This window comes from Hemicordylus capensis, chromosome 3, assembly GCF_027244095.1.
Source record: "Hemicordylus capensis ecotype Gifberg chromosome 3, rHemCap1.1.pri, whole genome shotgun sequence".
Taxonomy (NCBI): Eukaryota; Metazoa; Chordata; class Lepidosauria; order Squamata; family Cordylidae; genus Hemicordylus; species Hemicordylus capensis.
In genome coordinates, this window is record NC_069659.1 from 298,114,955 (window position 1) to 298,137,775 (window position 22,821).

The 22,821-nt window shown below is 44.3% G+C and overlaps 1 protein-coding gene across 4 annotated transcripts in view; it reads right to left on the reverse strand.

The window, feature by feature from the left end:
* The window catches only part of PAK2 (p21 (RAC1) activated kinase 2), an 84,542-nt gene that overhangs the window by 43,185 nt on the left and 18,536 nt on the right, over positions 1-22,821 (reverse strand). Inside the window, exon 1 of one of the 4 annotated variants that reach the window (XM_053309503.1) lies at positions 640-658. The exons of the other annotated variants lie outside the window; for them this stretch is intronic. The gene's annotated coding sequence lies outside the window, so the exon portion shown is untranslated. Of the gene's footprint in view, positions 1-639; positions 659-22,821 lie in introns of those variants that run through there. 4 annotated transcript variants of the gene reach the window in all.

The window sequence follows — 22,821 nt, forward strand, 5'->3', positions numbered from 1 at the left end:
CGGCGCTGCAAATGGCTTCTAGGAAGCCTTTAGCATGCCTGCGCAAAAGGCTTCCTAGAAGCCATTTGCAGTGCCGCAGCGGGGAAGCGAGCGGGCGGCTGAGAGCTCTCCCGCCGCCCGCTCTAACTTTAGAGCGCAGCCGCCTGGGGAAGGGGACGGGGTCGGCGGGGGAGTTCTCCTGCCGACCCCTTGAGAATGGGAGCATGGGAAGGGAAGGGAAGGGGCGGCAGGGGTCCTGGGGCGGCAGGGCCATTTAAGCCAAGTCGGGGGGCATTGAAGAGCCGGGCGGCAGGGGCTGGGAGATACCCTGCCGCCCGATTGCGTATTGATTCAAAGGTAGCAGCAGTAGCAGCCGCGGAGGCGGGGGAATGAAGCGGGCGGCAGGGAGGTATGCCGCCCGCTTACTTCAAGAAATATGGCGGCATTCTTGAGGGGTAAGTAAAGCCCCCCCCCGAACTTGTTTGGAATCCCCCCACCCGAACCAAAACCACGCGTGCCCGGACCGGTCTGGAGGCCTTTAGAATGGCCTCCGAACCGGTCCGTGCACATGACTAAACTGAACATTCCATGCCAACACAGCATCCATCATTGCCAGAGATGTCATTCCTACAAGCACAACACAAAGAAGTTTTTTCTTACTCTTTGTCCAGTAGAACAGGGACAGAGTTACATGCCTTCAGTTCCCCAATCCAGATGTAACATATTCCTGGGTTAACTCCCTCCTAACTCCAGAAATCTATGGATGTGAAAACAGGCTCAGTGTATAATATATTGTGCAAGAATTAGCTAGTGCCCCATAGAGATGTGCATAAAACCAGTTTGTCCGGTTCGGTTTGAATTCGAACCGGGTTTGAACCAGGAGGGAGTGGTTCGGTTTTGGTTTTTCTCAAACCAACCTCAGTTTGAATTCAAACCGGTTTCAAACCTGTTTGAACTGGTTCGAACCTCAAAAATAAACCTTCAGACACAACAAAACCCACTACCCCATGGGTTAGCAACCCATGGGGTGGTTAGCACCCTTGCTCTGGGCCACCCCAGCACCCCCCAAGTGCAATTATGGGGCTGCTGAAACCTCCATTCTTCCCTATGGAGAAAAACCTTAAAGCCATTGGTGGGGTGCTGGGGTGGCCCAGAGTGAGCGGTGGTCTAGTGTACAGAGGGTGCCAACCACCCCCATGGGTTGCTAACCCATGGGGTACTGGGTTTTGTTGTTTCTGAGGTGTTCTGAGTGTAGATTTGTTGGTAGCATATAAGATTTTCAATGACAAACCATGAATCCACTCTCATTGCTAACCTTAAAGACACAAACTTCAAAAATCACTTAAAAATCAGCCCTTTGCCCAATTCCTTTCAAATAATTCTGATAGCTTCCTTGCCCCGCTTGGGCACTACCACCCACCACACTCTGCTCTAGGCCACCCCTTTGCCCCCGACGTGAAGCTATACATTTGCTGCAATCCTCATTATTCCCTATGAGGAATTCAAAAATACTTTAAAAATTCACCAATAATCGGAGGAGTGTCTGATTGCCTTGGGGTTTTTGGGGTGGTAGGCACCCGAGTGCCTACCTACCACCCACCCCACTTTTGAGCCCCTAGGAGCTCCACAATAGGTGATAATGGGCTGGTTTGGGTCCCATTATACCCTATGAGAAAAATAATTTAAAATATTTCAAATATTCATAAAAAATTGTAGGAGTGTCCGATTGCTTTGGGGTTGGGGTGGTTATCGGCACCCATGGGTGCTCCACAATAGGGAATAATGGGCTGGTTTGCGTCCCATTATACCCTATGAGAAAAAATAAAAATAAATTTCACAAAATTCATTAAAAATCGTACGAATGTCCGATTGCTTTTGGTGGTAGGTACCCATGGGTGCCAGTTACCACCCCACCCACTTTTGGAGGTTCAAACCAGTTTGAATCGAATCACCCCATTTGGTTCGAATTCAAACCGGTTCACACATCCCTAGTGCCCCATGCTGAAGTAGGGCAACACAGGAACATAGGAAGCTGCCCTACAACAATTCAATCCATTGGTCCATCTAGCCCAATATTGTACACTGACGGGGTTTAAAATGGATTCAGAAATTTTTAAAAATGTCTGAGGGCAGAATGTGGCCTAAAATGGAAACTTGGTCTAGATAAGATAGAGGTGCTTTTGGCCAATAAGAAAACAAATCCAGGATTAGGTGGATCATTCAAGCAACGCTATCAATCACCTATATCATGAGGGCTCATTCACTTGTTCATTCTCCAGTGTGTGACATATGCTATCACCTCCCAGCAACAGCCTTCTGCTTTCTACATAGGACAAACAGGACACACAAAAATATGTGGACACAAATCTGACAAAGAAACAGCAACTTTCAGGAGAGAGCGAGAACATGTCTCCCAGAACACACTGCTGTTGACCTGAATTCATCATTTTACAACAAATGAACTTCAAAGACAGACTCCAGCAGAAAACTGCTGAACTAGCATTTATCTAGAGATCCGATTGCAGTCATTTTGGCCTGAAGGCAAGGGTATCTTATCTCATTAGATATGGTTAAGCAACTTCATTTAACCAAGAAAACTGCATTATCACCTTTTGTTGGTGACTCAAATATCATGTATGCATTTATCCCCATGTAAGAAAAACCACCCATTGCCCTCTTACATTCCATGGCCATTTGGTCCTATTTGTTCACAAGTCTGAGTCCTCCTGTTCAGGATCCAATAGAAAACTATTTTTCCTATCTCAATACTTTTGATTAACTTAGCATAGCCAGAAAAACTGGTTTATTTACAATAACTGCTGTTGTGAATCATCACTTTTTGCCATCTAGACTAGAATTTCTAGTCTATTTCACACCAGAATTTCTTGTGTGAGGGGCAACTGTCAAACATCTTGGCTGCAAAAGGCTTCAAGGAGCCTTTTGCGCGTGCACGCATGCGCGGCCACACATGCGCATGTCACGGAGACGTGAAGCGCGATGTGCACACGTGCAAAAGGCTTCTTGAAGCCTTTTGAGGAAGGGGTAGTAGGGAGATATCCTGCCACCCCAATTACTGATAAAAATATGTGCGCTGGAGGGAGGAAGCGGTGGGAGGGGTAAGGAAAGCAGTGGGAGGGTTAAGTAAACCCTCCCCCCGCCCTGAAAGGAACCCCCATCCCAATCCACCCGAACTCCGAACCACCCATGTCCGGACCGGTCCGGAGGCCTGTAGAATGGCCTCCGGACCAATCCCGGTACATCACTATGCAGCAACCTGTGCCTCTTAAAGCTATTTCCTGAAGGTCCCTCAATTCTCAAGGGCATATTTCAGGAGGCAAAGGCAGCTGCAGAGAGAAGAGATGACTGCCAAAAACTGCACCTCCCACTTCACATCATGCAAACTCCTGGTGCATCAGCACAGCATTAACCTGGATGTCAGCCACTGTACTTCCCTCTTCCATTTTAACTTTACACTAGCTAAACCCGCACAAAGGATGTGAGCTCTTTGGGGCTGGCGGGTCCCCCCTCCCCGCACCTTCTGCCCCAGTCTCTCCTGCCCTGCCTCTGCCTTCTGCAACAGTCTCTCCTGCGCCCGCCCCCAGTCTTCTGCAACAGTCTTCTCAGCTTTTCCGCCCTCCCCTGCCGCAGCCGTTGCCAGGCTGCTCTCTTTCATCCCTGGCCGCCGGCAGCACTTTCCTTCCTGGCCAGGCACGGCTCTGCCTCCTGCCTAGCTGGGCTGCTCTCTGCAGCGTGGCTCTACTGCCGCCCGTCTCCTTCTCCTCTTCCTGGTGGCCCAGCTGCTGTTAATTGTTGAGGTACTACAAGGTGTTTTGTTGCTTATTCTGAACAAACTTATATCAAGCATTCCAGTTAAACACTGAGATGTTCTATTCCCTTATTCAGCAAAGTGTGAGTAAATCTGTAGTGACATAACTGGAGGCTAAAAGAGAGAGACCTGTCCTGGATTATTTAAGACAACATTCATTCCTGGGTAATTAGATGAACAAGTTGTACACTGACTGACTGACGGAGAGACTAAGAAAACCTTCCCCTGCTGAAGGGTATTCTCATTTAACTCTTTGCATTTGGATACACATACTTGAGTGCAATACAGATGCGGGCCTCATTTGAAGGATGCAGGCATGCATTTTCATCACATTCCTCTTTGGGTGCACCCAAGCACATAGAATCAAGTGAGAATCAGTCCTAAGTTCCTGAAAGAAAAACTCTAGCACAGCAACAAAATGGATTGTTCCCACTATGCTGCATTGTCAACTGTGTTTTACCTGTTTAAGAGACTCCTAACTGGTGGCCTGTTTAAAAGACTCTTGATTCCAGCGTCACTATTAGTCATTGTTCAATGGCAATTCACAAGGAGGCTCTCATGATTCAGATGAGAAGCAAGAGACCAAATAGTTCCTCATAATCCATAACAGGTACACAGAGATACTGTAAACCAGGACTCAACAATTCTCAGGCACCAGCTTGCCATGGTGCCTGGAAATTTAAGTGTGGCACCTGAGCCAGATGATGGAGGGACATTATCAGGAACAGGAGTGAGCAAGCAAAGTAGCGTTGGGTTGCTTCCCCCATTCCCAGTCACGTCTGTCTGGCTCAAATAGGCAATAGACTGATGCAACCAAAAGGAGGAGGAAGCAATCTACCCCCACCATGCTTGCACCTGTCCAACACCTGCCTGAGCCAGGGGAATGCAACCGAGAGGAGAGAGTAAGCAAAGTGGGGAGTCCACCTGCCCATGCAGCAGAGGACACTGCTGGCAGCAAGTGATGAATCCATCCCTGCAGAGCCTGGCTCCTAAGTTTTTGGGGCTGTTAGAGCCAAAGAACATTTGTCCAAGACTGCTATAAACCAGGAACATGGTTTTAAACAGGGGTAGATGCACATCTTTAGTGAGCTGATCTGTTTGCATCTCCTCTCCATAAGTAAGTGAAGAGGACCTCATACAGTATTAGCAGCACTTAACATGTGATATTCCAGAGTTCTATCTCATCCCACTTGCAACAAATACCCACATCTTTCCCCACTTTTTAGAACTGTAAATGGGAAACTAGCCTTCATTACAAAAGAGGACAGCCTCAACTGCTGCCTAAATAAGCTTAATTCAATTATTCTTCCCCCTTCCAGAACCATACACAAAGAACTAAAGAAACCTCCAGCCAAGAGCTTCAAATATCTTTAATACTAAGAGAGTCACAACAAAACTTGAAAACAGATATCGTGTTATGACAATAAACCGCCCAAAACAGTTTAGAACAATATTTAAATAGCTGACTAGAAGTGTCGATGACAAGATGCTACAGAATTTTAATACATTTTTAATTAATTCTGATACATAAGAACCGCAATGATCAGCCAATATGAACAACTGTTGTCATCAGTATTCAAATAACTGCTAACTTGCAAAGAGATAGGAGCAAATAGTGAAGCTAGATTTGTGTGTCGTTAATACATACTGTATAAACGTTCATATGCCAAGCTCAGACTATATGAAAAAGCTATTGGGGGAGGTGGGGAACATTAGGTTATTTCATTTGTGTTGGGAAGGGCATGCGATGAGCTGACTACTAACTTGTGCTAACTGGGCAAAGAGGCACCTTTTTAAAGTGGTGGTTCTCTTTACTGAGCAGGGGGAGAGCTATTGGCCCTATCCAGCCCCAGCACAGCGTCCCTCCAGTGGCTGTTGCTGGAGTCTATTTTATGCTTCTTTTTAGATTGTGAGCCCTTTGAGGACTGGGGTCCATCTTATTTATTTATACCAACACTAGAGCGAGTGTGGTGTAGTAGTTAGAGAGTTGGACTAGGACCAGGGAGACCTGAGTGCATATCCCCATTCAGCCATGAAACTCTCTGGGTGACTCTGGGCCAGTCACATCTCTCTCAGCCTAACCTACTTCATAGGGTTGTTGTGAAGATAAACATTACCATGTACACTGATCTGGGCTCCTTGGAGGAAGAGCAGTATATAAATATAAAGTAAGATCGATAGATCAAACAGATCAATAGATCGATAGTATTATTTCTCTATGTAAACAGTTTTGGAAACTTTTGTTGAAAAGCAGTATATAAATATTTGTTGTAGTAGTACTAATCAGAGGCTGCAACACTGAGGCTGCCTAGGACATTTCCATGAGTAAAGGCAAAGGGCATTAAGGCCCTAATGTAGTCCACTCCGGCATGGAATACTGAAACACAGATTTTCAAGAAACAAAGAGGAATGGAAATAACCTTTTCCAAGAACATGTTCAGCCTATATCACGTGAGTCACTCCAGGGATGGTCCATTCTGAAGGTAAGCATTGTAGACTAAGGCTGTGACTCCCTTACTCACTGGAAAGTCTGGGCTACTACCATCACTGCCAACATTCTTTTGGCTTCATATCAGTGCTCTAAGTCACCAGTCAGCTTCCTGCTGTGGTTGCAACAGTAGCTCCTTAGCTTTACAACAATTATGTCCCTTTATCAAGATGTTTTGGGGAGGACCGCCTCTATGGAGGTGTGCTATGGAGGTGTGCACTGTGGCTATAGGTAACTGAAGCTGTATGTATTTTAATTAGGAGGGGGCAAAGTGAAGTGGTAACTTTCTACTAACCTTCTAGTAAGCAGCAGTTGATAGCTGTGTGCATTGTGCAGCCTGTCCCAACTCCAGTTGTGTTAACTAAAGGGGGAGTGGGAAAAACATTTTTTTACCAACGTTTTGTTTCCCTGGAGTCCCTGATCTAGGTTCTTGATGTTGGAGATGGAGTTCCAGTGCACTGACCTTTTGTACAAACTATCCTAATGATCACTAAGGGCACTGGAAGTAGAGATAGTGAGGGTCTCCCTACCTGTGCTACCTGTCTCTACTCTATGACCCCTGATTGGACTCTTCAGGTATTTCCAGTGAGGGTCAGATTCCCTTCCTTTCCTCTTAGAGGGCAGATGGAAACATCTCTCTCTCCCACTAACTATTCATTATGTAGTTCTATAGATTAAAGATTAGGTCATTCCTATCCAAAGGTGTTCTTCATCAATAAATCGTCTTAGTATTTTATTCTACAAGAATCTCCATGTGCCTTCCCTAAGTAGCTGCAACAACTAAACTCTGCAAACTAACTGGAGTGGGTAGCTTCTTTAGTGCTCTGCTAATTAACTGGAAGATAAAAATTACAACCCCCAACATTTGAAGGGTACTAACTAACAACTAGTATAGAGCAAGGCAGCACAAAGAAAATATATTTTAATTCGAACTACATGCCCCGAGGTTTCAGAGATGAAGATGCACTGCCAGCCAGCCTGTGTTTTGACTTTGTTAAAAACCAGGAGAGGCTGACAGCATTTTCTTGACTTCTGACACAGAGGAACATTTGCTTTATTACAAAGGTCCTTAACGAAGATTGTTCATGGTGTAAGAGGAAATCCTCTTATGTACTAGAGTCTTGTTAAAAACAGGAAGTGAATTACCGTTAGCCATTTCAAAAAGAGTAATAGAATTAAAATTCTACCCAAAACATGGCAGCACCTATAAAACATACATACACCAACTATAACACATTGCAGGTCTCCTATACACTGGCAATGAAATATCTGATCATATACTAATTAACTTCCCCTACACACCTTTAAATAGGCAACACAGGTTCTCAGTCAAAAGTTAAGCCAGGAGGAAGGGAGAAGAGCCCAAACCCAAACTAACCAGAACAGCATTTCCACGATGTCAAAATACTCAACAGCTGGAACCAAAAGCAATTTCTTATATTTGCAGTGAAAATGGGAGGTGGGGATGGGGAGGCTGTTTGAACAAAACACCCTTGAAAATCCTGGCCTCTTTTTTCTTTCTTTTTTTAACAAGATTATTTACCACATTTATTTTTAATTCGGCCTTCAATAATGCTGCTTACCAGTAATCAGTGCACTGATCTAGTAATTGTCTTTTTTGGGGGATGGAAAACCTGTTTTGGATATATTCAGGAAAGGCTTTCTGAAGATCAAGCTTAATTTACTCTCCTGCTCATTTGACCTAGTGCAGCTTGTCTGGGCAAGAACTAGGTTATTTTGGTATTTCATTTAGTGTCCACCAACAGCATATTAATATCAGATCCCTGTGGACTGGCACTACCGCTTCATCACCTTTTGAAGAGTGTTGCAGAAACAAAGGTTTGAACACATTAACTCAGCTGACACCTCGACACTGATTATTTGGTCATCACCTCTCAGCAGATATTTTTTTAAAAAGAGAGATTCGCAGAATACCACAGCAAAGACTTGAAAAATTATCTCTATGTTTCTCACTCTGCTGGTGAGATACAGAATCACAGCACATGGAGATAAACATTGCTCTTCTCAGGTAGCTGTAACAACATGACAACCACTTTGTCATGGCTTTCAAGAGAAATACTTGGAGAGGCTTAATCTGATTTTATAAAAAAATATCGTGAACCTGTGCTAAACTCCTGTTCAGAAGTCTGATTTTAATGCAGCTTGCTTTCAAACATAGCTAAGGTTCAAACAGTTGTTCTTGTATGAAATAAAGTAACGATGCTGTAAACCACTGTTTCCTCTAAGGTGTGCGCATGTGCACACGCTCAGACATTTTTTGATGTCCGCTCAGTTAATTTTAGATCCTGCTCAGGAAGGCCCCACTCTGAATGCACATGCACACACACTCCCTTGATACTGCCATCCAGAACAAAACTCATTGAGCACACAGATGAAAAAAATTAGAGAAGAAAAGCTCCCAGTTGCAAACTTGCACTGGTTCAGAATTGTGGGGAGGGGAGCAGCAAGCGGGATCTTTTAATAAAGAGGAGAGCAGGCTGCTCTCTGCCACCGTATGCAGTTTCCTGCTGCGGTGGTGTTCGTCTCAAGAACCCGTGTGTGGCGCCAGAACACACATAGCGTCCGCAGATGTGCAGGCACCGTTTGCGTGGACAGCATGGTAAGGACCTGCTCTCCTTTTTTAAAAATCCTGCTCGCCGCTCCTCTCCCCACGGTGCCAAACTGGTTTGCACCTCGTCGGAACCAGTTTGGTGCCCAACTAGTACATGGACCTCATTTCATGCACATCTCTAATTGTACTCATTAAGAACAGCTATCTTCCAATTAAGAAAAAAAAGAGTTAAAAAGTGGAAACAAATATATCAGTAATCTATATAGTATCCTTTCAGAAACAAACTCTTCTAAATCAGGTCCAGAACCTTTTCCTAGAAAACTTTTCAAGACTATTTTTAAATACAAAAACTCTAGTGAAGTATCAAAAAAGTACTTTCATTGAAAGGGAAGCAAGTGCCAAATTATGTATTTCAGTCTAGAAGCACATACCGATAGGGTGAATAAAAATTAAATATCATACAATTATGAAACAAAAATCGGTTAAACCCTTGCTGAGTCCCAAAGTTTACTATATTAATTTGGACCGGCACCTTCCTTCATTTCTGAGAAGACAAAATTGGGGAAAGGTGATGATGTATGCCTCCCCTGAGATTTTCTAGGAAAGATGAGATAAATATTTAATAATATGTATTTTGTCCCAATTAGGCCTGAATAGCTCCAGAGTGACGCCTGATTTCCCAGGGAGAGCAAAGAAAGGTTCAGAAAGGAAGGGAACATATTCTATGCAACTCCTGCCATGCTCTCTTTCTTACTCTTGCTGTTACTGCTTCAATGCAGTATTAGATCTATATTAAGAACAAAACCACATTTCGCAAGATTGTACAAGATATACTTTGCTTTTTACTTCCTCTACCATTGGCTGTAATTCTTCAGTACACTGCACAGAAAAGAACCAGTTCAACCACAAACAATTACACAAGTATCCACTTTTCACTATATAACCATGCACAACATGGAACCTTCAGAGACACAACAGAGAGTACTGTGGAACATTAACCCTCATCCAGAGTCATTTTTACACATGAGTTGATCTTCCAACTCCCAAAGAGTCCCATTGGTTACACTGGATGTGCCCCCGCGCCTGGCCAACTTTTTCAGGCCACAGAACCCACAATAATTTAACATTTCACTCCATGGGAGTACAGTGGTGACTCTTACATCCCAAGCCCTGTGTAACTGCACTTTAGGTGAGTCATTGGCAAAGAAAAAGGAACACTTCAAACCCCACACTAATGAGATTTCATATTTCAATAGCTCAGTTCTCACCATTTCAGCCAAAAAGACACTCTGACTGATCTAAAGGCAATCTGGGAGCTGGTCAAGTGCATTCTACAGGCCAGCCACCCACAATCATCACATCTTTTGCTTAGTTTCTTGTCAGCTGTCCTGGACACAAACTTCCAAGGTACACAAAATACCAATGTCTTCTATCCATCCAAGCCAAATACAGATAACAATGCTTCCCTTTATGAATGTGGTTGCATCTCTGTGGGGTATGTCTGCCTTGCTGCGTCTCATAGTGCCTACACAGTTCAACTCCTTGTTCAAGAGAGCCTCTGCCAGCTATATATTGGGGCAAAAGTTATCCCTCACCACAGTTCACTGAGGGCAGGTTCAGCTGAACATTGCCTTGCACAAGCAAGAACATCAGGTCTGTGGGCAAGAACACACCTGCACTGATGTCACTAGTGGATGTGCAGATATCCTCTTGGCACATTCTTTAATCATGTGAGAAGGATGCTTATCTGAATCACCCCTCTACATGCACTTAAACAAGTGCCCCAAGTGTTGTTCCATTGCTAAACACATTGCTGCAAATTTGTAGCCTACTTATTATTATTATTTATTATTATTTCTTGTTTACACAGTCAGACAGGTGTTATTGACTGGTTTGTTTTATCCAGACATCGAGTCCTTCCCAAGGACCTGGGATGGCTGAATTTTATCATCAATATTGTTGGTTATTATAATAAAATTCAGCCATCCCAGGTCCTTGGGAAGGACTCGATGTCTGGATAAAACATCATCATCATCATCATCATTTCGATTTCTATACCACCCTTCCAAAAATGGTTCAGGGCGGTTTATACAGAGAAATAACAAATAAATAAGATGGCTCCCTGTCCCCAAAGGGCTCACATTCTAAAACGAAACATAAGATAGACACCAGCAACAGTCACTGGAAGTACTGTGCTGGGGGTGGATAGGGCCAGTTACTCTCCCCCTGCTAAATAAAGAGAATCACCATGGTAAAAGGTGCCTCTTTGCCCGGTCAGCAGGGGCAAAGAGTCCCTACTTGTCTTTGTTGCAGTCCTCCAACTTGCTTCCCAAGGTAAACATTCCCTGTCAGTGGGTGAGATATTTGCATCACAGCACCATCATATTTTCAAACCGTACTTCTTTAGCTTGCTTGGCATTTGTTGCCAGAAAAGACAGCACTTCAAAAACCTAACAATTGCTCATCAACTGCTGGTCAGACCCAGGAATATAGCTGTCCTGCACAAACAAGGTCCTGATTCCACTAAAGGTTGCCAGCTTGGCAGTCATTCTTCTCTCCTGTAATGTGGCTTTGTCATAGAATCTTAAATTACTTGTAATGTCTTCAAATCATCTCAGCTGTATCATGGCACAGAAACAGGAGGGTCCCAAATCTATTTTCCACAGTCCCTAAAGCACTGTTCCCTCTAAGAAGTGAAGAGTGCGCATGCTCAGATATTTTCTGATGTCCACTCAGTTAATTTTAGATCCTGCTCAGGTTGAATCAGGAAGGCCCCACTCTGAATGCATGTGCGTGCACAGTGCCTTGATACTGCCACCCAGAACAAAACTCATTGCACACACAGATGAAAAAAATTAGAGAACACTACCCTGGAGTGCTTCATTATTGGCAGGAAACACACCAGTCAGGACTAAAAGGCCAAGATACGCTTTCAGTTCTGTAAGGCCAAGGTGCTTCCACTGGAACACAGAAAGCTGCTGCCTAGATGTGAATGGAATAGAAATCACCCCATCATAGAAAGCCCTTTGTTTTGGGGTAATTTTCTACCCTGTGTCGTCATATTTATTAATGTTATTAATAATATTAATTTATTAATGTATTGATATTAACTGGTGATCAGCCATACTTGTGGATATATAATGTACCAAAGTGCAGATAAGAGTTTGACAACAAGAGCATAACTGGGAGTTCAGTGGTTTACTTGTTTATGCACATTTACGCATCTGGGAGTGGAAATCTACCCCAAAATCCAGATGAGGGTTGAAGACTAACAGTGGTCTAAGTTTTTGTGAATCAGGGTTCACTTCATGGGTTGGATGATCTTCATTTGTCAGATATTATAGACAAACTGCCAAACACTGATATAGAGGAAAAACCAAAGTAAACAGTAGCCAAAACCAAGACATACAAGTTACAGTAGGTCTGTGATATTTCCATGCAAGGCTTAAAGGCATACAAGGTAATTTAATTATGCTGCTTCTAGCAGGAGATAAATCATTTGTGGTCCTAATACCAAAATGAATAAACCAAATTTGCTAATCAGTTCTAGTTTAGCATTTTAGTGCTCCGTTGAATTTTGTTGCTGTTGAAGTCTGGCAACATTCACATCAGCAGCAAAATTGGAAAACTGAAGCATTACCCCCTGATTTCTGAATGTTGGTATATCTGATGTCAGATTTTTGTCTAGACTGACTTTTGTGTCATATGTAGACAGCAGGTGCCACTATACATTAGTTTTCTCTCAGTGCATTTAGGTGTGTGCATACTTGCCAACTGAGGATCACACTTCATATATATCTGACAAAGTGGACTCAAATCCATAAAAGCTCAACAGCAAATCTCTCAGTTTGCTACAAGATGTATTTATTTATTTATTTATTGCTTCAACAGACTAACACAGTCATCCCACTGGAATTCAAAGAGAGATTATTTAACAAAGCCAGGTAGGAAAGAAATACTTCAAAATTATCCAGCTGGAAGGCTGGTTGAACATAAGATACAAAGAACAGGAAGTGACATGTGGAAAGTAAAGAAGAGAAATAATGTTCAAAATGAATATAACTGACTAAACAGCAGTGCTCAGCCAGACCTCTTAAGATGCTTTTAATTAAAGACAAAGGAGTATAAATCCAGTGTTCAACATCAACAATTTGCTTCTGCACTGTTCATATTCCTCACAGAAGTGGTTAGGCCTGTTTTCTTCTAGATGTACTAAACAGAAGGAAGGGCCACTCAGCAAATCACATATTTAGGTGTACACCTAAAACATCTTCGGTATACATCTAAAAATGTAAACAATGTATACGACACAAATAAATGACTACAAAATACAACATGCAAGTATTCAACAAGGAGCTGTGATTCGAGCATATGATCAACTAAGAGCTGCACTTGATGGCAAGCTCTGGTTTGCCTCTGTTCAGTGTGTGAAATGGCACTTACAGAACAAGGGATGCTCCTAAACCATGAATTTTGACCAAGAGCTGGACCAAATGGACTAGCCATTACAACATAATTTATCATATTGGGCGACAATTGCCTAATATTAGATCTTCCTGCACTAGTTTAGAAGAGGAATCACTAACCACCAGAGCATGGCTAGAAGTTCTAGAAACACTAAAAGCAAAGGTGTTCTTTGCGAACCTATCTTCCCCAAAGAGACAGTGTCTCAAGCTAAATATTAACCAAATGAGATATAACAGAGTGCTTCATTGCATACCCGTGTATATGACTAATTCTTGTGTTTCATTTTAGGCTTATCCTTTTCACAGAACAAGCCAAATATGAAGCACAAGAATTCCACTGAAAAGATACCCGTAATGCTGGAGGATTCCAGACATACATACAAAGGCAAAGTTTCTGCACCAAAGAGCATATGATCTGCTTCTTTTCTAGTGTGGGAAAGTATACAGAGAAGTGCACAAGGCAGCTTTTGCCCAACAATCACGCCGGAAAGCAATGAAAGGAACAGGAATAATGCCCAAATCTCCTAAATCCTAACTCATTCACCATGGGCTACCACTGGGATAACACTGCTTAACAGGTTTTTAACCAACTACAGTAACTATTAGATCACTTGCACTTCCCTATTCTAAACCATCCCTAGCCTTTGTTTATTTAACACAAACCATTTTAGCGGAACACCCAGAGAAAGCGAGTAGTTTCTAGCCTACAGGATAGATTCTGTGATCCAAGATTCAACTCTAACACCAGTTTTTGACACCAGGTTACTGTCAAAACTATCCATAACAAGACACTTAATGCAACCAACTCATCTGTATTTTATTTTTCAAACCATCAACTATGAAACTGCATCAACTTCATAATCTGCAGAATCAAGCAAAAAGTAGTCAGCTTCCAGAATATACCATCCACTACTATTCAAGCACTAGTAATTTTAAAAGCCTTCAATTTCTGTAATATTTGCAGAAAGAATTTAAGCACTAAATCCACATTTCAATCAGGCAGTTTACACCAGTACTTCCAAGCAGCAAGTGAACAACTGGGTAATGATTGATGAATTACCTAGGATTTTCCTATTGAAGATTATCCTTATTTTATCCCCTTCTGAATGGGCTATTCACTTTTATACATTACTCCCAACCTAGAGTTATATTTAACTCTAGAGATCTTCTTACTCATGCTTAAAAAGAAACTATATTTAGAACACTCAAGATAAATATGATCTGGTTACAAAGGCTCCAGACACTCGTTAATTAGTACTTAACCTGTATACAGTAGCAAAAGTTATGATTTGATATACAACTGCCCTATAAACAAAAAGAAAACATTACCTATATGTAGAAAGGAACAACCCAAGATGAGTAATAGAAAGGAAGGTTTAGAGGTGGTTACCACTCTCTTGCTCTACAGAGGCCATAAAGCCAGAATATTCTCAAGAAAAAGTGTTAAGACAAAGCTCTCAACAATTAGTTGCAAGGGTTACAAGTTACAACACACAGATAAGCAAGGCATACATCCATCATTTTTCTGTTTCCGACTTCACAGAAAACTGGCTGTTCTCTTAACAAAATACTATCCCTGGACATTACTGACAAGGAATTCCCTTTCCCTCAGGACCTGGTGAAAGTTTTCAAAGCCTAATTTATCTTACAGAAATGCACACGCTCTTCTTCAAGTACATGCTTCACATGAGCCAACATGGTGCCGTTAAGAGTGCTGGACACAGAAGACCTGGGCTCAAATCCACTCAGCTTTGAAACTCAAGGGTGACTTTGGGCCAGTTACTCTTTCTCAGGCACAACCTACCTCACAAGATAGTTGGGAAAGGGGAGGGGGAAGAACTATGCATTCTGCTTTAAGGAAGACTGGGATACAAAAGCAAATGCAATGCAAAGCGTTATGTCTAACTATAAGGCCAAGTTATCCCATTCTTACTGCTAGGATCTTTTGTGCAAGACAACCTGAATAAGACACAAAAACTATCTTGTCACTGCTGTCATTGCAATTACTTACACTGAAATACTGCTTGAATACATATTTTAAGACCAAAAATGAGAAGCCAATAGAATTTAACTACTTGTAGGAACAGCAACATCCTAAATAAGTAACTAGACTTTTTCGGATACTAAAAAGAAACATTGATCTTACCTGTGAAGGGTTCTTTTTCGCAGTGTCTGATTTCATCCAAAATAGTGGATTGTATTCCAAAGCATGCCTCAGGAGACAGGAAGAAGATTTCAAAGCTGTAGCCCATATCCAGTAGTTAGGTAGGCGGAACACAAGACCCCAGTCCTCCTGTTGAGCCAGGCAATCGTAGAAGCTATAATGGAAAAGTCTAAGGTACTAGAGAGAGTGACAGAGTGAGATACTAGTGATAGGCAGATAGTAGAGGTCACATGGAGAGAAGACAAAAAAAATGAGTTAGAGGTAGAGAATACTGTTAACCCCGGGAGTCACCACCTCCCACAACTGTGCCCTCATCCCCAGTTGTAGGGAAAAACATCTCCGGGAGGGGCGGATGAAATCAAGACACTGTGAAAAAGAACCCTTCACAGCTAAGACCAATGTTTCTTTTTCCGCAGTTGTCTGATTTCACCCAAAGTAGTGGGACATGCTCAAGTGGTAGAGACAGATAGGGAGGGACAAGAAGGATGGTTAGACAACCTGCTGTAGAACTGTGAGAGCCATGGCCACTTGATCAGAATGGAAGGATGAAACTTTGTAATGCTTGATAAATGGGGAGCTTTACAGATGACCTGCAGTGGGGCATTAGGCGGCTGCTGATGTACTGGCACTGTGTGTAGAGTGGACCGTAATGCCCCCTGGAATGGGTAGGGCATAACATCTCGTACGCGAGGCAAATAGTGGCCCTGATGCACTTAGCTAAGGTAGTCTTGGACACTTTTTGACCTACAGACTTAGGATGAAAAGGAATGAATAGGGTGTCCAAGCTGCGATGTGTCTTGGTACACTTCAGGTAAATTCAGAGCGCCCTGCATACATCCAGTGTGTGCAGTCGGACAGAAGGATGGGAGAACCACCTCCTTGGACCTGTGGAAGGTAGAATTGATCTTAGGTATGAACATAGTGAAGGATAACTGCTTCCTTGTTGAAAGAGCAAAGCTCCTTGAGTGCTGATAAGGCTCCCAATTCTGAGACCCTGCGTGCAGTTGTTATGGCCACTAGAAAGAGTACCTTGTAGGAAAGGATTTTTAGGGGAATTGATCCTAGGGGTTTAAAGGGAGGTCATGTGAGAGCGTTTAGCACCTTATTGAGATCTCAGGACAGAAACTTGTGTATTGGTGGAGATAAGAGGTTGCTGGCCCCCTTTAGGAAATGTCTGTGGTGTGGGAGCAGCATGGAAGAACCGTGGGATGTAAAGTCCAGGACCAATGCAAGAGCTGAAACCTGTCTGCGGAGTGTGTTGGGGCAGAGTTCCATTCCTATGCCTTCCTGGAGAAACACCAGTACCTCAAGTATCCCTGCAGTGATGGGAGAGAAACATGCCCAACTGGAAAAAGCCAACCAAATGGCTTGATAAATTCTGTTAGTGGAAGGCCTCATTGACACCAGTATGGTATCCTGCACCACCACTGTGTATCCAGCCCTCTTCAGGGAGACGCATTCAACCTCCAGGCACAAAGTTGGAGCCAGTCTGGGTCCGGATGTAGTACAGGGCCCTGGAGCAGCAGATCCTGACACCAAGGAAGAGGCCATGGTTCCCTGGCGGACAGGGAGACTAGGTCCATGAACCACAGTCTTCTGGGCCAGTGTGGGGTGATGAGGATGATGCTTGCCTTTTCTATGACCATCTTTTACAGAACTTTGGCTATGATGGCCATCGGTGGGAAAGCGTATAGAAGGCCGGGGGACCAGGTTGCCATGAGTGTGTCCTTGGCCTTGGCTAATCGTAAGTGGAACCTGGTATAAAATCTGGTGACTTGATGATTGGATTGGGAGGCGAAGAGATCCACAACTGGAATCTCGAACATTTCCATGATCTGCTGGAAGACCTTGGTGTGTAGGGACCATTCTATCAGGCCAATGGTCTGACAACTGAGCCAGTTCATCATCAGGTTGGTTGTCACACTGAGGTACTCGGCTGTGATCAAGGCTAGATGTTTCTCTACCTAAGTGAATAGGAGTGTGGATTCTTTCATCATGAAACCTGATCTGGTGCCCCCTTGATTCACAATGTGTGCTTTTGTGACTATATTGTCCATGCAGACAAGCACATATTGGTCCTGTATCAGGTGAAGGAAGTGACTGAGGGCGAGATGGGTGGCTCTTAGTCGGAGCAGGTTGATGCTCAGTGAGGTCTCTAAGCGACCAAGTTCCCTGGTTCAGTTGTTGTAGACAATGTAGTGCTCCCCATCCCATCAAGCTTGCATCTGTGGTTACAACAATCCTGTGGGGAGGGGTGACTGGTAGACCCCGTAGGATAGCCGGTGACACCCAACAGTGTAGGGATAGTAATCCGGGGTGATTACTACTGTCTTGTGAATTCTGGTTGTGAGGAGATCCTGGAAGGGGAGAAGCAGCCATTGGAGGGGGTGGGAGTGCCAGTGTGCCCAGGGGCTGTATTCCATGCAGGATATCATTAATCCCAGTAGTTGTGCCAGGAAGGTGATGTCCGCCCTCTGCCTGGTGAGGAGGGGAAGGATTAATGCTGCGATCTTGTTGCTGCGGTTGGTTGTCAAGGAAATCATGCCCTGAACAGTGTCAAAGAGGGCTCCCAGGTGTTACAGGAATTGAGAGGGCACCTTTTGCCTGTTGACCATGAAGCCGTGTGATCCCAGAAGCTGTAGGGTTCATCGCACGTCCCTGTGAGCCTGGAGGAGAGACGAAGAGCGGATGAGCAGATCGTCCAAATAAGAGTGTACGTGTAGCACTTCCCCATGCATCCGGGCTATCAAGCCTACCATGATTTTGGTGAATACTCTTGGCACTGAAGAAAGGCTGAAGAGCATCACCTTGTACTGATAGTGCTGGTCACGGATCTGGAACCGAAAGTATTTGCGGTAGGATGGGTGAATAGGAATGTGGAGACATGCCTCTGAAAGGTCTATAGATGCCAGGAATTATTTGCTACATACAGCTTCCTTGATGGTGCGGAGGGATTCCATCCTGAAGGTTCTCTTCCGAATGTAACGGTTTAGGCACTTGAGATCTAGCACTGCCCTCCATGAGCCATCTTTCTTTGGGACCAGGAATAGTATGGAATAAATTCCCTGAGTGTGCTCCATCGGGGGGACCAGTTCGACAGCGTGTATCATGATCAGATGTTGTATTGCCAGAGACATCTGTCGCATTTTCATCAGATTCTTGGATGAGGGGGTGCGTGTGTAGGAATCATGAGAATGTGAGGTGAATTCCAAACGGCGGCCCTGAGCAACGGTATCTAGTACCCATGCATCTGATGTAGAATGGCTCCAAGATGTTACGAAAAGATGGAGCTAGCGTCCGAGGTAAGGAGTCATTGTTTTCGTTCCTGTTGGAATCCCGGTCTGAAAGGTTGTCTAGGGGCTTGGGCCCTGTTGTTGCCTCCGAATCACTGGTGTTGACCCTGTTGTCGCCAAGAGGGCCTGGAATTGTTGTTGAACGGGTGATAGTCTCTGGAGAAGTAGAAGGAGGGTCTCTGGAAGGACCTATAGGGAGGAAAAGTATTCTGAGGGAACCTACCCAGCCAGTATATTCCCTTTGGGATACAGGCATAGCCTTTTTCTTATCCCTAGTCTCGACCAAGATGGGTTCCAAAGAGTCCCCAAAAAGCTTAGCCCTGGAAAAAAGGGGATGAGGCCCAGCTGAGTTTGGATTTGTTGTCTACTTTCCAGTTGTTCAACCAAAGGCATCTCCTCACTGCCACTCCAGCAGCCATGGACCTAGAGGCGTGCTGGATGCAATCTAAACTAGGATCAGTCATGAAGGCCGCGGCTTTAGCAATTTTATTGATCCCTTGTCTAAACTGCTTGTTGTCCAGGGGAATGAGTTGAATCAACTCCTTTGCCCATAAAACTGATGCCTACATGAAAATTGAGTTGGCGGTGGCTACTCTGACGACCGTTGCTATGCCGTCATGAACCTTGCGAAGGAGGAAATCGCACTTCTTATCCTCAGGGATTTTTAGCTGCTCGTCTCTGTCCTTATTCATAAGTGTTCCAGAGACCGGTTGTGCCACAAGAGCATCTACAATAGGAGAGACTAACAAGGTCATAACATAATCAAGCAGAGCATACAGCTTTTTAGGATATGGAGTAGTTGGTTTTGGAGCAAAGGGTACCTTCCACTCAGACAGCATGGCTTCCCTCAAGAGCGAGGGGAAAGGTATTGAGGTAGAAGAGGCTGAGGTGGAAGGAAAGACCACCTGGTCAAAACCTGGTTGCAGCTGAGCAATGGATTCAGGGGAGACATCCTTAATGACCTGCTGTGCTTTTGCCAATAAAACCTCGAAATCAGCCTGCTAGAAGAGTCTAAACGAGATGGCTTGTTGAGAAGGAGATGCTTCCTGCAATAACTCGCCTTTCTCTGTAGTGGAGGAGGGTGAGGGGTCGTGGGTGGGAGAGGAGGGGCGGAACGGTGGGGTATAGGTGCTGAAGGTAGAGGGATAGGGGCCACTGGTGGGGGAGCATATTTCTTGGGGGGTGTAGGGTCCTCCTCTGATGAGGAGGGGGAGGAGGAAGAAGGAGAAGGGCAAGCAGGCCTCTTTGATTTGCAAATCCTAGGGGGTCTAGGAAGAAATTGGCTACGTTCGTTGGGAGGGATGACTCCTCTAGTTGGGCTGGACCCTGGGGAAGAGGAGAGAAAAATAGGCTTTGCAGGATAGGAAGTACCCTTTTGTGGCAAGTTAGGAATAGTGGCAAGTTCTGTCCTGATAAAGTCCTTTAGCCACAATTGAAATTAAGGCTCAGGCTGCCTGTTTTGTACCCCTGTGGGGGAGGGAAAATTACTCATGCCCTCTGGTGGAAGCTGAGGTCGATCCTGACTGGTCCCAGCAGGCGCCAAACTAGGGCTCGTGGTGCCCGGAGTTGCTGGCTGGGATGTGGGTGGAATGACCGGTGGACCAGATTCCCCCTCCCCCTGTTGATCGCCAGTCTCAACCGCGGGTGCACACAGGTCGCCCGTCTCTGCTGCCATAGATATTGCTCCTTCCGGGACTTGCAGCAGGGAGGGAGGGAGATGCTGAGGAAGGCATTACTGGCATACCACCCGTAAAAGCAGGTGTTCACTCAGGCGTGCTACTGGAGGCTTGGTCTTTTTCTTGTGCCGTTTCTCCTGTGTAGCTTTCTGTTTTTTGGAGGGCTTAATTCCCTCTCCCTTTATATGTTTAGCTTTCTTGTGAGCCTTTCTTGGGGAAGCCTCGGCATCAAGAGCCAAACGAGCATTCCCAGGCAAGCTAGGGAGGAAAGCTGAGGAGGCAGGGGGAGGAACACTGCCCGAGTCGGTGGGCTGCGGTGAATGAAGACGCTTGCTGCCACGGGAAGCAACACTGTAGGCTTTTTCCTTTGCTGGAGCTGTTTATGGTTCGGGAGGGTTTCCCTCTGAGAGGGGGGCCCCCCAAGAGATCTCCTGCATGTGCTGGCTCCGTAAGGAGTCGGCGGGGGGGGGGGGTTAAGAAAACAAGTATAACGAAAACAAAGGTAAGGGAAGCCAATGGACCGAATTGAATAAACTTAAAAAGTGGTTAGAATTTTTGTAAATCAACTAAAAGACTCCCTCCCCACCCTTGCTCAGTGAAAAGGGGAGGGAGAATAGGGGATAAAAGTAAAGAGCAGTAAGAAAGACAAGCCTGAAAAACGCTAAGTTCTGAGCTCTCTCGGAAAGATGTGTTGCCTGAGGTGAGACAGGAACAGAACTAATAACAACAACAACAACAACAGGGGTCTTGGGCTCTGCCAACCTAACTACTGGATATGGGCTACAGCTTTGAAATCTTCTTCCTGTCTCCTGAGTAATGATTTGGAATACAACCCACTATTTTGGATGAAATCAGACAACTGGGGCGGGGGGGACCAGTTATTGTTCTGTATGTGCGCACATTGCAAGTAGGAGGAGAGAAGATAACCTGTTACAGTGATAACTACTATGGGCAGGGGCTTGATGTGGGTGGGCCAATAAACTGAAAATGACATTAAGTTCTCAAACCTGAAAGGGGTTGGAATTCCCACAACCTATGGGTTTAGCCCGTCTGGTAACTCAGGCTTTGCAGTGCTCCTAGATTTATTACTAAGCCTTAATATTCAGCTTCAACACAAGGCTGAAATAGTGGTCAGAAATACTTTGTACCAGTGTTCCCTCTAACAGGTATTCCCAGATGTTGTTGACTACAACTCCCATAATCCCCAGCCAAAGGCCACTGCAGCTGGGGATGCTGGGAGTTGTAGTGAACAACATCTGGAAATCTCTGTTAGAGGGAACATTGCTTTGTACTAGTTCTAATGGGCAAGGTGACCTTTTCTCATAGATGCATACCTAACTATCACCACCCATGCCTTCATTTGTAACTAAGAAGCCAGACTATTCTGATGTGCTTTGTGCAAGGCTGCCCCTTGATAATGGTTTGGAAACTTCAGGTAGTACATAGTTCTCTGGCCCACTCTGTGATGGAGGTGGATCATTAGAAGAACATTACAACAATGCTCTATTAATTGCACTAGCTGCCCATTAGCTTTCAAGCTTAATTAATTGCACCAGCTTCCCATTAGCTTTCAAGCTTAATTCAAGGTGCTAGAGATGATCTAGAAAACCCTCAACAGTCCAAGCCAAGCATATGTAAGAAACCAGCCTGACATCGTAATGCACCACCAAGCTCCACAGACAGTAAGCTTAAGAGGGCAGCTGGTTTAAGATATTATTACCCACCCAGAATCCTTGCAATAAGGAAGGAATTATTATTATTATTATTTTACACAGTCTGACAGGTGTTATTGACGGGTTTCTTTTATCCAGACATCGAGTCCTTCCCAAGGACCTGGGATGCCAGAATTTTATTGTCAATGTTGTTGCTGTTATAGATAGCGTCGCAGAATATAGGCTGTTCCCAGTAAAGCTGCTTTTTGTAATTGGCTGATGGTGATTTCTGTGGCCCCTATGGTGCTGAGGTGCTCTTCAAGGTCTTTTGGAACTGCACCCAGGGCGCCAATTACCACTGGGATTATTTGGGTCTTTTTCTGCCACAGCCTTTCAATTTCAATTTGTAGATCTTTGTATTTGGTGATTTTTTCTATTTCTTTTTCTTCTATTCTGCTATCCCCTGGTATTGCTATGTCAATTATTTTGACTTGTTTTTCTTTCTTCTCGACTACAGTTATATCTGGTGTATTGTGTGGCAGATGTTTGTCTGTTTGTAGTCGGAAGTCCCATAATATTTTTACATCTTCATTTTCTACCACTTTTTCAATTTTATGGTCCCACCAATCTTTGGCTACAGGTAGCTTGTATTTTTTGCAGATGTTCCAGTGTATCATCCCTGCTACTTTGTCATGCCTTTGTTTG